Source organism: Anser anser, assembly GCF_964211835.1.
Source record: "Anser anser genome assembly, chromosome: 3".
In the NCBI taxonomy this organism is placed as follows: domain Eukaryota; kingdom Metazoa; phylum Chordata; class Aves; order Anseriformes; family Anatidae; genus Anser; species Anser anser.
In genome coordinates this window covers 82622357-82636227 of record NC_139722.1, presented here as the reverse complement: position 1 = coordinate 82636227, position 13871 = coordinate 82622357, and the positions used below count along the sequence as shown (strand labels likewise).

Genomic DNA, 13871 nt, shown 5'->3' with positions numbered 1-13871 from the left:
GCCCCGCCCGGCCCCGTGCCCCGGGGCCCAGAGCGAGGCCCGGGCCCGCTGGGGGCCCTGACCCGGGGGGTGGCCGGCGGGGTGCGGGGGGCGGTGGGGTCCGTGCACCCCCTGTGTGCCCGCACCCTGTGGCGGTTCGCTCGCAACGCCTGGGTGGGCGGCTGCCCTGCGGGTGGAAAGGGGGAAGTTCTCCGTCGTGTGTGGACTGTGCCTCGTGTGGGGCATCAGCCCGGTCACATACAGCTCCAGCGTGCGCTGATGTGGCGTTGGTTCGTTCCTAGGTACCTGCCAAGAGACCCGCTTAAAATGTTCTCCCCTTCCAGCCAGTCAGGGCGTGCTACAACATCGCAGTAGGACAGGCGAAGTATTCATATCCACTCACGTGCAATTAAAAAGTACTGACCCAGAGAAACATAGGAAATCTGCCCCGTTTTAAAGCATCTTCTAAAGGTGTGTGCTGAAGTGTTACACCAAACCCTTGTCCTATGCTTTTGTGTTTCTTATGTCATAAATATTAATAAATCTAAATTACAATCATTCAACACGAAGTTGAGGGTTGACTGGTTTGTGCAATCCGTGCTGCTCACCATCGAGTAGCTGCGACAAAAGAGCAGGTGTGTCCTGTGCTGTCCGTCCGTACCATGTTTTTTGGCTACAGGTAAGGCGTACGTCCACAAATGTGCCCTGGAAAATACCAGTACCACAGCGATGGATGCTTTGGAGGTTCCAATTCCCTGTTAACTTCATTATGAATATTATTTCAAGTACCTGCTGCCTTCAGAGAGAGATTTCATGGCCTTGGGGTCTGTCTGGCACCACACGCGGTCGGTGGCCGAAGATCAGCTGCTTGCCAGAAGCCCCCTCCCCTGCAGCGACGACACGGCTGGGCCGGCAGGCTGGGTTTTCCCCTGGTGCACACTGCTCGGGCACCAGCCGCCTGCACCAGGCCTCGTGCCAGCACCTGCGACAGTGCCCTGACACCAGGACTGCCACACGACGCCTGCTGACGGATCCCCAGCGACAGACTGGTCACCAGCACCTGCAAAAGGGTGTGTAAAGTCTGGGGTACTCAATTTTCATATTCCAAATGAATTTTGGGGGGTGAAAAGATCCCTCTGTTCTCAAGCTCTGCATACATTTGCTTTATTGTCCGCCCGTGCTTTTTCTTTCACCTTGCATCTAAAAGCAGCGTCAGAAATCACACCATGCCCTGTAACGTTGGGCGGGGGTTCGAAGCAGCCGAGAGCCCAGTGATGGAGCCGTCTCGGGCCACTCCTCGGGGCTGGCCTTGGGGCTTCTGCACCCAGCGCCCTGCTGTGAGCTCACAGGATGCTCCCGGGGTTTTCAAGATTGTATTAGAAATAGCGTGTTTCTTTTTTATGCCATCGAAGCTGTAGCTGAAAATATTCTTGGATAATTTGATCATCTTTTCCCCTTTGTCTCTTGTATTAGCTATTGCATTTGTTTAAGGGCTTCCCGGTGGGGACTGCACAAAATGCAGCTCAGATGATCTCAGGCTGAGGCGGATAATAACACATAGACCATACGGGGGGAGGGAGGGAGGGGGAAGGGAAGGAGGGAGGATCCCAAACGGTAAATCACAGTATGATTACATCAGGGTCAAAAAGTACACAGCTTTGTATCTACCATAACCTCATTAATTTCTGAGGCTGTGGCAAAAATCATCTATGGATATAATGCAGAACGTATTTTAGAAAACTGTTGGTGTTTTTTAAGATTCAACACAAGCTGAGATCAGCTTGGCTTTGAATTTGCTGTGTTTTTAAACACCTATCAATACTTTATAAATCAAGACCCGGCTGCCTAGTACAATTCTGTACCATAAATATATTTAACCTTGAGTCATGCAAAATGAGCCTTTAAAGCAAGCATGTACACGCTAAAATCAATGATCCTAGAAAACACTCATTGGATAATGTCTTGTATAAAGAAATAAGTGTCAAGAGAGTCAAGGAACTGTTTAGGGAAGCCTGAAGTAGGGGAATAAATTTTGCTTTCACAGTGGTAAACAGTACCTTTTACAAATAATAATAATAATACATTGACTTTAACAAGATCTTTGGCTGAGCAGAGACCAGAGATTCAAGCCTTCATAGTACAGCTCCTGGCATAATATGGGTCTTCACAACATATTCTTAAAAAGGCACAGATGTCAAAATTAATTAGAAGAATATTCTTTAACCTCGAAAATATTACTGAATTATTTTTCTTGAGGTGTCTATGGGAATAAGAAGCAAATCTGGTGCCAGAAGTTGCCCATCTCTTAATTACTCGGTTTATTTCTCCGCTTGCTGACCAGCATAGGACTTAACTGCCATATGGGACTCCCTTGGGGGATCAAGACTCAGTCACCATGACCATGCCAGCCCTCGCAGAGAACAGTGCTGCAAGGAAGGTAGGGAAGTACAGTGGACAGCCAGATAAGCTGATGCTCAACATGCGCTTCTCGTTACACGCTGAGAACCACTGAATTTGCAGCCTAGTCTTTGCTGATGCCGATTCTTCTTCCTTGTCCTCCTGCACTTTTCGTGCCTGTGTTCACACCACTGCTGTCCATGGAGTCTGTGCAGTCAGCCTCAGGGTGCTTTGTGGCTCTCTACTTGCAGCTAAGACCCAAACAAGCTCAGCAGGAAATCAGCTCGGTTATCTCAGTTAAGCACTCCTTGAAGGTATCCTTGAAGGACCTTCTTGGGCAGCACCACTTCCTCATCTGTAGTGTCATTCATCACATTGGATCAGGTCGCCTAGTTTCATTCAGAAGTTCAGATGATTAACATGGTCTTTTAATTTTTCCTGCTTCCCTTTTGCTCCACAGGGACACCAGAACCTCATTGCTATAATAGTTAGGAACTTCTAATTTTAAGCCTCAATACTTTATACCCATTTGTCTTTCGTGACAATACTGGCCTTGACTTCAGCTGGCTCACCAGTCTCAGATATCTTAAGATCTTTATAAAGCCCACTCTGTACTTTTCCTTTTGCAAAGCTAAACTTGTCCTCTCCTAGCCTTGCTTTCTAACATTGTCCCTCCGCTTTTCCATTTATCCAAGCTGCCTTTTGTGTATCCTCTCTATTTTAAATTAAGCCTCCTTCAGTATGGGTGAAATTACATACCTCTGTTAGATGAAGTACTAAATATGACCAGTTAGAAAGAGCTCAGAAGAGGTGGGAGTGCCCCCTGAACAGTAAGCTGATGTTTTGTTTTGTTTTGTTTCCTGTTTTCACATTGCTGGCTAACAGTTACCCTCTGGCCAAATTGTACCAGCAAGGATTTCTTTTGCTTTATCTGTTTCCAGGTGATAACCCCCATCTCATGGCAGAAATTCCTGTATTTAGCTCCTGCAGGCATTATACCACTTTCCCTTACCGTATTTCCCACTTTATGTCCTACTCTGACCTTATGGTTACTCTTTTTTTTTTTTTCAAGCGATCACCAGACACTTGTCAGTCAGCAGTGGCAATGCCTCTGAACATCGCCTCACCGACAGCCCTAGCTGGCACCTCCCTCCCTTTGGCCAAGGGTGAACAGCTGCTGCTCTCCGAGGAATTTCACCAGCAGTATCCATCTAGCCCCATGGTTTGTCAGCACAACACACCTCATTGTCCCCCGTTTGGCCCATGCCTTACTGTATTGACATTATTTTACTAATCCTCATCCTCTTCAGCTTAGTGAACAATTCCCTGTGTGTCACCATGCCAAAAGCTTTACTGAACTCCAAAGAGATCAGATCTTCAGAGTTATCCTTGTCAATAAAAGTATTTATCTTCTCCAAAAAAAGGGATCAAGTCAGTCTGGCACAATCCACCAGTGCTGCATTTTATCTGATTTTCCGTGGTATAAATCAATGCAAACCATACACCCCTCCATAAATGCAGGTGATTCTCATAGTGTGAGCAAAACCAAAATTGCATTATTGGCTGATGACCATGGCCATCACTAAGGCCAACCACTAAGCACACGTGAAAAGAAACAAGACACAATATGTGGAGTTTTCTAATTTTTAATACATCTAGAAAATACACTTTCATTCACATTTCACAAGTTTCAGAGGATGTCGAATGTGGATGCCAGTGGTTCACAATTTTCCAAAGTGATAGATCATTTCAAGCAACATTGACTATAATATCTGACAGTTTGTATGTGAGAAAAACACATGCAAGTAGAAAAGTGTGTTTAGGTGGAGGCTTGTATACATAAAACTGGCCTAGTCATGACTGAAATTCAAGTTCCAGGCTTATTATTTGACAACATAATAATCTGATTTTTGTAATGCTTTGATTTCAGTTAATTAATCGTTTCAACGCCTTTGTAAGGTCAATATCATTATTCCCAAATTTTGAAATGGATGTAGTAATAATGGCAGAGCTAACAATGAGGCATACACAAGTGAAGGTGTCTTTCCCAGCATAATACAACAAAGTCATAAATACACAGCCATTCTCCTCTGCTGCCCATTAATGCCCAGCAGAAGTACAAATTGAGTCTACAGTCTTTGTAGCAGCAGCTCTTCCCTTTTAAAACCAGTTTTCCCATTACTCCTTCTCAGTGTTGTGATTGCCTGTGTTCTTTCACTTTTTTGGTTTGTATTTAGCTTCTGTCTCTTGCTCTGATGAGGGAGCAGGCTCCTAAGGGTCCCCAAGAGAGGGTGTCTGGGCAGGACACACAGTGCAGGACAGACAAGGGGAAACTGTGATGGGAGAGACCCCAGACTCTGGAGGGGGTGATGGGGCTGCAGAGCTGGAAGGGTGGAAACCTGCGGCAGCCCACGGGCCCCCAGACTGCACAAGGGTTGGTGGCCTTGGCCAGGAATGGGCTGTGTCACCAACACAGGACTGCCGTGGGGGCTGGCCCTGCATGGAGCCCAGCCACCAGCAGGCAGGATCCCGTGTTTCCATTCTGATGTGGTTTTATTTTTCCCTGCTTGTTTTTTATATGGCCGTTTTATACTACTCTTTTCTTGAACTACAGAAATTCTGCCGAGGTGACCTTTTCTTCATGATGAGACCAATATCCCTGTAGTGGCCTTAACTCCTGTCCATAATTGTTGTTCACAGTCAAGAAACAAGGGGAAAAAAAAGTAGAGGGAAGAGGAAAGGTATTCTAGCTGTTTTGCACAGCAACTAGAAGCATTTGCAGTTATCATGAAGGAAAGTTTTACATTCAAAATAGTCAGAAACTGGAAAAACATTGTGGTAGATGCACTTTTGAATGGGACATTTTTTCATATTCTCTCAGGGAATAAGATCCAGAATATTTTCAGGACTTGTAAGTATTTTAAGTTAGGAAAGTGGTAGTTTTACTAGGGGGAAAAAAGATTTTGATAGTTGATATTTTTCTTGAAGACATAATGGAACCTTTAAAATGTTAGCAGCTATTAGAATTATTTTAACATCTAGGCAATTTTTCAGAGTTACTAAAATATGTAATGAGGCATATATATATATCAAACCCCCTGGACTGCACAAAACAATGATGCATGCAAAATAAAGAAGGCAAGTTTAACGAGGTATGAAGACTCTCAGTGCCAACACAGAAGTTCGAAAAGTAGATCAGCATTGGAGTCTCAAATCATCTACTGTAGCAAAGTGAGTATGCACAGGCTACTTAGAAAATTAATGATACACTCAAAGCTGATAGAGGCATGCTGTTCCCAAGCAGAACACTTCTTTTTAGCAAGTAGTCCCATCAAGGCACTTCTCTGTTAGTCAGATTATAAAAGGTACAGGTCTGATGCATCATTACACAGTTACAGTGTACTTAAACATTCCTGGTTAATACAGAATGAGAGCTATTTAATCCTACTGCAGAATAAAAAAATACAGAGTTGAAAAAATAGAATGTCACTGTAGTAAAAGACAGATCAGTAACTCTGTTATGACTCAGTAGCTCACGATAAATTATTTAAACCACTTGTGCTCAAGAATGACCTTTCAGCCAGTGCAAGACAAGAAAAATATTTTCCTTTTTTAACCTCCACAATTCAAATCACAGTCCTTCCTTCAGAATCAGGTGACCAAGACTGGGGAACTTGATCATTAATCTTTGGCTTTGAATTACTGAAGGGCTATCAATCAGACATAAATGGTGACACAGTAATGTCCAAGTTGTGAGAGTGCTTGGCAGAAATCAGAGGCAGATTATGTTGCTCAGCAAAAATTTCTTAACGTTTAAGACCAAATACTTTAAACTGATAAAAATCTTTCAGATTACCTAGGTTGGTAAGGTTCAGTTCTTGAGGCTCATATTTTAATTGATTCTAAGTTATAAAAATAAACATTTTATTTGTCAATACATTAAATTAATTTTTCCCAAGTTGAGCCTGTTTTTCACACAATGGTAATTGGTGAATGATCTCCCCATCATTATCTCAACCCATGAGCTTTTCATTTTATTTTTCCCCCTGTCTTGTTGAGGAGGGGGAGTGAGAGAGCAACTAGGTAGGCATCAGTTGGCTGGCCAACGTCAACCCACTGCATCTCTGTAGGTGAATTGGTATGTGCTGCTGTGAAATCTATGTGGACAGCCACCTATGGTGTTGCCTGTATACTATATGGGGAAAAGCCTGCACATATACGACCTTATTTTATGCTGTTTTGGAAAACACCTTGAAAGAATGAAGTTTAGAAGTTCTGGTGGACCAGAAGTAATTTTTTTTTAATAGTATGAGTAGAGAAAATACCTATTCGCCTATCCTTAACAGCTCCATGCCTCAGTTACTTGTTCTTCTTGAGCCAACATGAATTTCATTTTTTAAAGATTCAAATAAATTAAATTGTGTTTCTGCTATGTTGAGTTAAGATTTTTTTTTGAGAGATAGCTTTCTCACTAATGGAAATTGATTGAGTCCAGTTCTTTTACAGAGAACACACTGAGGAAATTCTGCAGTGGAGTATCAAATGAGCTGGAAAAGGTGATTGCAACATTGCAACAGAGAGAAATCAGCACTTTGCCAATTCATGCAACTCCTGAGAAACTTCACCTTTAAGATGCAGGTAATATATCTGGATGATTGGCCTGGAACTTTTCAAAGAGTATGTGTTTGCTAATCCTTGCTATATTAAATAATTCGCTTTCCATTCTTTTTGCTAAAAAACAAACAAAAAAACACTAGCAAATTGTTCTGAGTGTAGTGACTCAGAAATTGGGAGGAGGAGAAAAGGCTGTGGAGGAATCAGTTTGGAAGATGTACCAAAGTATTTATATTCATAGCTGGTCTATGGGTAGGTGGCTGCAGTATTAGTCTGGATTTCCACACTTCTGCAGTGTTCTGTAATAATATCAGATTAGTTACCAAAATATGGAAACCCTTCACATAAGCACCTAGAACACAGTACATGAAACTATTTCAATATAATGAAAATGTAACTCATGTCCCGAGTCTAAAGGTTGACATGCACAGATCTTGAAGGCTATATAATTTCAACAATAAATAATACTGGCTTCTTAGCACTTGTATTCACCTTCCATTTGCATGCCATGAGAATGGTGAGTGCTGGTGCTGGATTCTGAAGAGAGCCCAAGTCTGAGAAGCTTCTGTGAATGCTACCAGTTTTGAACAGATGAGAATCTGAGAGTGACAGTGAGGATGGGAAAATGAAAAATGGAAAAATTCAAACTGGTTTTAGCCCATGTGCCCGTGAGTTGGGTAGGGGAAAAGCTGCTTGTATATACTTCCAAAGGCTGAGGCCAAACGTGGCAAAACTCAGAAAATATTAATTTGCCATTAACATTAATTTCCTGCCCATCTCAGTCTGCAACCCAGTCCCCAGTTTGCAGGCGAGATGCAGGCAGACATCCCACTCTGTGGGGGCTGACTCCTTCTCTCCCCACAGGCTACTGGGCTTGCCGTGTCCTGCCCAGGAGCACACGAGACTGAGGAGGACTGGAGCTGTATGGTATGCTGTCACAGCACACCAGCTGTTTGTGATTCAAGAAATGTTGTAAAACATCCTGGGGAGCCTATGACTAACACCGTTTCATGATCCAGAAACAGGCAATAGAGCAGGAGTAAATTAGCAGCCACCCAGCAGCACCGAAGTGAAATGGGAAGAGCCTGTGTTCAAAACCCCACGCCTTCCCCAAGCCACACAATTCTCATTCGTCACTCACTGCAGAAAAGCAGGCACTTAACTGTTTGGTTCTGCAAGTGCAAAGGCAAAGCCAGGCAAGGCTTTTCATATGCTTTGTAACACCAGCTGTCCTAGTGTCCTTTTACAGCTAATTAAAAACACATGATTTTCCAATTCACTCAATACAGGAAAAAGTGTATTTCTGTGCTGTACCACTCAATAGAGCACATCATGCTGCAGACTAGAAAGCAATAAGTACAGTCCTGCTGAGATTTGAAAAAATTTAAGCATTAGGGCAATAATGGTTGGCCTGCATCATCAGAAGTCTTAAATTCTCACAGAAGTCCCTGTAGGTATACTCAGGTGCATCTCTACATCAAAACCATTGCAGTTCAGCAATATAGGAAAAGGATTTGGCTGCTTCCCTAAGACCCTCACATTCTGTTGGAAAAAATCTATAGGGAAAGTTCAGTCTGCATGGCTGAAGCTGTTTCCCAGTGCCCCTGCAAAATGCTCGCTTCTGTGCTGGGGCTGCCAGGAGAAGCATTGGTTCGCTTGACCTTTTCTTTTTTTTTTTTCCCATGGGTTCCTGGGTTGTAATAAATTAATATTTGTGATCTATTTTGAGAGCCCTGAATAAAAATTGCAGCATGAACAGCTTATAAGTGCTGAAGTCCCACTCTTCTGAATTTGCAGTATAATTAATTTTATGGGAATTATACAATCAAAAGGTTCACAGATCAAGAGTTTTTTTAAACAGCTTTCAATATGAAGCTAATTATCTGCTTCAGAGTAGTAGATTTTTCATAATTTCCTATGTTCATATTAATATCCATATGCAGAAGTCATGCCCATAAAATAGTATGTTATTCTGAGGCATTCCAGCGGATGACATTATATTTTAATTAGTTAGGATAATTGTATGAGAAACTCACACATATAAAAATGTTTTTTTTTACACTAAATCAGAAGAGATTCAAGTAGAGGGTGTGGCATAGCTTATATCATAAAAGCAAATGAAGCCAGTCTTTTCTCCTAATTTTTCTCTTTTAGTTTACTCTTCATGTTATGATTATGACTGATCCTAACATCCACCACACTGTACAATTTGATTTTGCTCATGGTCACTGCCTTTCAAAATTGTTCGCATGACTCTTCTAGAGACAATTATTGTCAAGGTAAAGCACCTACAAGAGTAGAGAGTTGAGAGATACAGATTTTGCCCCCCCCCCCCCCTTTTTTCTTTTTTAATTTCTGAGCATATGAAAAGTTCAAGCAAATGGCTACGCTGACACTGGCATGAATCTGTTACATACTGGTGTTAAACATGAATCACACTAATAAATGGAGGATTTTATTGTGTATATCGTGTAAATATTTGATCTTGTTGTTGTGTGAAGCCAAGGCCTAAAATGTACACATTTATGCTGATAAGCATGCATATGTCTTACAGAGATCAGGGTCAGTTAAAGAGTAGGAAATGAACTACTACAAAATCACATGTTGTTAGACAGTGACTGCTAGATATGGGATGCTAATATAAAATAACAAAATAGGTTGTAATATTAACTGCTCTGGTTAACTTCCTTCTGTGTTGTGTTCAAAATTTTTATAAAAGGGATGACATTGACCCTTTCAGATGCATTAGATGAAGCCCTCAGGAAAGCAAAGCCAGGATCTTGTAGTAGCAGAAGTAATGAAATTTTACAGTTTGTAGAAACATTTTTTTTTTCCAGAACTGCCTACCTTGCAGCTGTTAGCTGTGCCACTGCAGTATTATGGCTCTAAGTATAAATACAAACATTACCACTTAGTGTGATACAGTCTTATCTTTTGGCACAGCAAGACTATTGTGCATTCACTTGAGTGAAAAATGGCTGGAAAACCTCTGACTTCACAGCACATCCAAAGAGGTTCTGTCAGTGCAAGTTACACTGTGCTCACACACCCAAATCAATAGGAGTCAATAGGTTAGTGCCACACGCTGAACACTGTGTGGTTCCATAGGGCTATGGAAGTATGTCTGGAAAACTGTAAGCCCGATGGTGATCAAGGTGCAAATACCATAGAAAACATAAAGGAAGCAGCTACAAAAGGATGAGCCTATGAAGGGCAGCCTTTTTATATCAAGAGCTCCCTGAGCAGGCACTGAGAGCAGGCTGCACTTTCAGCGTTTGTTCCTGCTGTACAGCTGCTACTGCCCTATCGTTTAATGTTAATTCATTTAGTCAGCCTATAGATGCTAAATGGCATATGGTTGTACAAAAAATAGTATAAAATATCCTTCAGAGAGAAAGCAAAATAAGTAAAAGCTTAGCAAATGTGAGAAACCACTATAGGCAACGTGTTTGACTTCATTTTACTTATGGGAATAGGAAATTATGTGGTAGGGAAACAATAAACATGAAAGGTTTCAGAAGTAGGAAATGAGCCAGAATAGAAGAAACAAAGGTAATTTAAGGATCTTATCTTTATATATATATGTATATACATATATATATATTAAAAACAGGGTGGGTTTTTTGTTGTTTGTTTGTTTTTTACTCTCAAAAGTTTAATTTTATGTTAGAAGCAACAACATGTTTATTCCTATATGATGTTTCACTCACCTTGAAACGATGTTCACACAGAGGTTTCCTATCTAGACATACCCCCAAAAACGATGAAATGTAACCTCTGAACTTAGGTAAGGTGTTTGTTTTTTTTTTTTTCTTCACACGTTAGTCACAATTTTATATTCTTTGAAGGAAAATTCTAGATTTACATGTAAAAACTTTTTACACATATTTGCTTTCTTATCTGTGATTTGCATACTCACACATTTTGTAAATTGCCTATATCATGTCTTTCTCTATTATGATGTTCTTTAGTTAGTATATTATATTTTTAAGTCATATAGTCATTATATTATTTTTAAGTCATATAGTCAAATCATATGTCCAGCTCACATTTGACAATACACACCATACTATAAAAGCAGAGATTTCTCCTAATTTATTGGGAAAATTCTCCTAATTTATTGGGAAAATACTCTTGTATTTTGCTCCTGGCTTGTATCCCAGGACCCAGCAAAAGCCATATTGCCCTTGTAAATTGTTTTAAAATGAGTCCATATTTGTCTAATGGGGGACAAAGACTGCATCATAAAGTAGTTCTTTACATATTTTTCAGTAACACTACTTTAGAGACTCTAAGTGAAATGAAAGAGAAGTATTGGTATTGATGGACTGAATTTTAGGAGTAAGCTGTACACTCAGAACAGAAATAAAAGCTCAGAATGGTTATTGTTAGTGCTTGCCTTCAAATTAAAAACTTTGTAATATACCAAAATGGATAGATAGGTAGAATGACAGATATCAGAAAAAGGAAGAAAAGAAAGGAAGAAAGGAAGAAGGGAAGAAAGGAAGAAAGGCAGGCCTGAGTTCGGCTTTGAAAAAAGTAATGCAGTTTTTCATGTCTTTGAAACATACTAAAGCATTGTTACCAGCACAAGAGCTGGTGCGTCTGGGTATTCACATGTTGTTGCTCGGTCCCACTGATGCTGGACATGGCCCAGGGAAGCGGAGCTGGAGCATGCTTCTTGGTTAGCAAGCAGCCAAGCAAATTCAGAGATGTCATGGGAGCATTTAACGTCCTTGGACAACCATTAGCTGACTATCTGCAAGCAGATACGAGGAAAACCTCCAGACAACTCTTTCTATGGACATCAGTTTACAACTCATAAAGAAGGCATTGAGTGTTGCAAGAAGATATTCTGTTTTGCTAACAGGTTAACATGCATTATGGAGAGCTGCTATTGAAAACACAGTATCATCCATCTGAGGGCTAGACTCATCATGCTGAAAATTTCTTATGTCTTCAAATCATAGAAAATAATTAGGGTATCCAATTGCATATATACAGAAGTCATTCTTTTCTCTTTTAAATAATGCCTTCTTCTAAAAGGTCTATTTTTTTTCTATTATATAATTGATAACTTAAAAGATAAATACTATATATAACTGTAATAATAATATAAAATTTTATCTGAATTATGCCAAGCCTTAATCTGTTGTGCAGAGACATGGCTAGTTCTGAAAAAGTCAAGATGGTGCAGAAAAAGTTTAACTGAGGGATTATCAATCTCTAGAAGGGAGGGAAGGTAGGTAAAGGAAGGATCATTCATTTTGTTTGCATATCACAGAATAAGGAGCTCGTGGTCTTTTTGTCATGTAGAATATTTAAAGTAGGAACCTTGGTAAGAGACATACCATATCTTTGGCAGGGATAATTGGTGGTATCACAGGTGCTTGATTGGGCTGGTGTCATTTCAATAATTGCTTTAAATGTTTGTAATCCAGTAATTAAAGGAAAAAATTGATTACAAACAAACAAACAAAAAATATTTAAGAAGCTATCAGAACAAACCTGTGCTATTTCTAGTAAGTATAATTGCTCTAGATGAGTTAATTTACAGAGTTTACATACAGCTATTAAAGATTTATCTTTGAATGATTTAATCTTTCTTCACTGCTTTGTATTTTCTTCTGTTTATATCTCCCCAAAGCAAGTGCAAAATATTAAATCAGAAAAGAGTCAATTCCTGTCCGCTTACCAGACCATGACTACACAAGGTGGTCAGGAAACAAGTTTGCTGTCATCTAGGATTTTCTCTACAGGGAAAAGGTGTAGCTGTGTCCATGGAGTAAGAGTTCATCTAGGCTGGATCCAGTAGAAGCAATAGCTAGCATAATGAGACAGCAAGAGAAATTACTTTAGAGGTGTTATAAACTACTGTCCGTGTTTTATTTATGTACCAAGGGTGTAAGAGCAGACTGAGAACTGGGAGGACGCCTTATCTGTCTTATCTTTCTCAAGAACCAACCTAAGACTCAGTTAAGCTGAGAAATTATTAAAGCAACTGCGATTTTGGCTCAATCAAAGTCAAACCTGTGGACCAGCTGTTTGAGAATTACAGCTGTCCTCAGGAAGGATGTGATAAAAAAGTCCCGCATCATAATAAAAGTCACGCATAACATTAAACTAACTCATGATTATTTTCTTTCCATTTTCTGAGAGGCCCACATGGAAGTTAGAAAGGAAAGAAAACAAGGACTCAACTTTGAAGGGGAAACAAACCTGCAAAGAAAATGAGAAGTTGGAAACATTTCTTTGCCTTCCTGAGGAAATGAAGAAGTAAGAAAGGCATTTCAGGGAGAATCTTTGGAGATCCCATAAGCCATGTGTTGAACAAAGCCAACTCTGTGCACCAGCCTTCAGTGTCCCCTCCTTACTCGTCCTATGACCATGACATCTTAGCCAGTTTTATGGCCTGTATGGTAAAGCACTTCATCTCAGGCTCTGGATATGTCCTAAATCTGTAAGAAGCTGTCTGTAAGAAGACACCAAAGATTGTTGTGCCTTGTAAATATTTTGTTCCAAGGTATGTCACTATAAGGTAGTAAAAGCTGTGTGAGAAGGAGCCATGAGAAGCCTTGCTCAGCACTATCACTTAAGCTCAGACCTTCCCTGGCTCCCTGCCCAAGCAGCTCTGTAGCTATCCTTGTGCCTGGCTGGGCAACTGGTGAATCCAGGCCAGCTCACTTGGCTCACCAGCCTCACCCCGGTCCTGCTGGTCCCACAGACTGGTGGTGGCCCTGGCTGCCAGCCCAGGGCCTGCCGGCCTTGTCTGGCTCCTGTGGGACTGCAGCCTTTGCTGGTGAGGGCATGGCCCCACTTGCCTCCCTCCCTCCACATCACCTGGTTGTGAACCCACAACTCTCGTTTCATGTTATGTCAGT

The 13871-nt window shown here is 41.0% G+C and overlaps 1 long non-coding RNA gene across 1 annotated transcript; it reads left to right on the top strand.

The window, feature by feature from the left end:
• Positions 1-62: 62 nt before the first annotated feature.
• Positions 63-13358, top strand: LOC310896068. The gene is made up of 3 exons (XR_014581162.1): positions 63-1049; positions 6883-7014; positions 13150-13358. It is a non-coding gene; the product is annotated as an uncharacterized lncRNA (long non-coding RNA).
• The last annotated feature ends 513 nt before the right edge of the window (positions 13359-13871 follow it).